The following is a 2,983-nucleotide window of genomic DNA, read 5'->3' on the forward strand; positions in this document are numbered from 1 at the left end:
AAGTTGCAGAACAGTAGGCATAACATTGTCCTATTTTCGCAAAACTAAAGTATTGGTATTCGTGTATATGTATGTGTGTGTACACAACTTTCCCAGCTCTAATGAAAAATACCTACCTTGAAGGCTTGTTATGTGTTTTAAATGGGTGACATTCGTACAGCACCTAGCTCACTGCCTGATAGGTTGTGAGCACTCAGTCAATGTTAGGTCTGCTGCTGCTTTGACAATGCCTTTTTGTTCAGTCTCGATGAACTTAGATCTAGTTCTTAATAAGAACCATCTCTGAGAAGTAGGACCAAGATTGGCCATGTGGGGGAGGCATTTCTGTAACGTTTGAATTTTTTTTTTATTTTTTTTTGCAGTGAGAATGTCACTTTTATTAAAAACAAAATAGAAGTGTGGAAAATAAATAAATTTTATATATTTACATAAATTTATGTTTATTAGATAAATATATACTTATATGACCATATTTTTTTGCAATGAGCCTGTCACTTTTATTAAAAACAATAGAAGTGTGGAAAATAAATAAATTTTATATATTTACATAAATTTGTGTTTATTAGATAAATATATACTTATATAAGCATATATTTGCTATTTAAATATATTTTATATATTTACTATAGATATTTATTTTTTATAATAAATATAAATTTAAATAATATATTTTAAATAAATATATGATAAGTATATAATATCTTTAATAATATATAATAAATATATAATGGTGCATTTTAAATACATGTTTATATAAATTATATATATAAGCTATATAAAATATATTTTATAATTATTATAAATAAATTATTATATATTATAATTATTATAAATAATTATAAATATTATAAATTATAAATATAAATTATTATATATGCTATATAAAATATATTTTATAATTATTATAAATTATGTATAAATTACATACATATATATATAAATTTTAAATCTTTATAGGTAAGAAACCAAGACACCTCAGTAAAAGAAATACAAAACCATCCATGTCAAACTGTCAGGCAACCAACAATGTGGGTGGACACATGGCTTTGAAGCCTATTTTTGGTTGGAAAGTCTACACCAAGAGACAACTGGGTGGCTCAGTTGGTTAAGCATCCAACCTTGATTTTGGCTCAGATCGTGATCTCAAGGTCGTGAGATCGAGCCCCAACTTGGGCTCCGAGTGGAGCCTGCTTGGGATTCTCTCTCTTCCTCTCTCTCTGCCCTTCCCCCAATCTCCCTCTCTCAAAAAAAAAAAAAAAAAAAAAAAAAAGTCTACACTGCAATGCTAATAAAAACTAACATTAGATAGATGGACAGACCTGGGCCACCAGGCCCTAAGCCCCTGATGGGATGAGCTAAATCCTAACCCACCTCATAGAACTCCTTGCTTCCACTTCTTTCTCAGGGGTGAGCCAGCAGCCGGCCCTCTCTCCCTCCCCAGTGTTCTGCCTGCAACTGAATCAGTTGGGATGGTGGGGCTTGTTAGGAAGATTCTGCCTTGGGGCCCCTCCCGCATAAGGGCTTTCTTCCCAAAAGGAAGCCTCGGGGCGATTCCAAAGTTTCCCCACCCATGACTCAACTGATTTTGATTCAGTAGGTCCAGGGTGTGGCCCTGGAATCTGCATTCTAATGGCCACTCCCAGATGATTCCACTACATGGGTGAGGGACACTTAAGGGGCATCACCCCCCCAGGTTACAGGGGGAGGCACGTGTGTCTCCTGAGACGCTGCAGAACACGCAACCTGGGTAGCTTAGTCGGTTGAGAGTCCAGCTCTTGACTTCAGCTCAGGTCATGATCTCAGAGTTTATGGGTTCAAGCCCCATGTCAGGCTCCGTGCTGGTAGTGCAAAGCCTGCTTGGGATTTTCTCTCCCTCTGTCTCTGGCCTTTCCCCGCCCGAGCGCTCTCTGTCTCTGTCTCTCTCTCTCAAAATACATAAATAAACTTTAAAAAATAAAAGAGGCTACTCTATGACCCAGCAATTGCACTACTAGGCATTGATCCACGGGATACAGGTGTGCTGTTTCGAAGGGACACATGCACCCCCATGTTTATAGCAGCACTATCAACAGCCAAAGTATGGAAAGAGCCCAAATGTCCATCGATGGATGAATGGATACAGAAGATGTGGTTTATATATAAAATGGAATATTACTCGGCAATCAAAAAGAATGAAATCTTGCCATTTGCAACTACACGGACAGAACTAGAGGGTATTATGCTAAGTGAAACCAGTCAGAGAAAGACAAATATCATATGACTTCACTCATATGTGGAATTTAAGATACAAAACAGATGGACAGAAGGGAAGGGAAGCAAAACTGATATAAAAACAAGGATGGGGACAAAGCATACGAGACTCAAATACAGAGAACAAGCTGAGGATTTTTGGAGGGGTTGTGGATGGGGAGATGGGCTTAATGGACAAGAGGCATTAAGGAAGACCCTTGCTGGGATAAGCACTGGGTGTTATTCATAGGGGTTGAATCATTGGAATCTACTTCTGAAATCATTATTGCACTAAATGCTAACTAACTTGGATGTAAATTTAGGAATAAATAAATAAATAAAATTTACAATAAAATTAAAAAGGCGTGTGCCTTACATAATCTCCCCAGAGCAAAGTGCATGGGACAGACCCTCCTCACTGCCCACCCCCAGCCACACCTACACCCATCGTCAGTGCCTAATGCCACTTGTGACCTCTTTCCTTCCAGAGCTGCCCTGGATGTTCATTCCAATCCATTTCTAGGTGGATGAATGTGAGCAAAGGTGGGGCTGGAGGCCACAGAGTGACCCAGCTGTCCCTATGGGGTGGCCCTGTGCTGAGCCATTTTAAAGCCAAGCTGTGGGCCTTTTCAATGTAATCTTGTCTTCTCGACAGTTAACCGGTTTCTCTGAGTAATCAATGTCCACTTAGGAGCTGTTGTGGACACACACACATACACGCACGCACAAATACAGGATCTAAAACCCTTTCACA

Source organism: Neofelis nebulosa, chromosome 13, assembly GCF_028018385.1.
Source record: "Neofelis nebulosa isolate mNeoNeb1 chromosome 13, mNeoNeb1.pri, whole genome shotgun sequence".
Classification (NCBI taxonomy): Eukaryota; Metazoa; Chordata; class Mammalia; order Carnivora; family Felidae; genus Neofelis; species Neofelis nebulosa.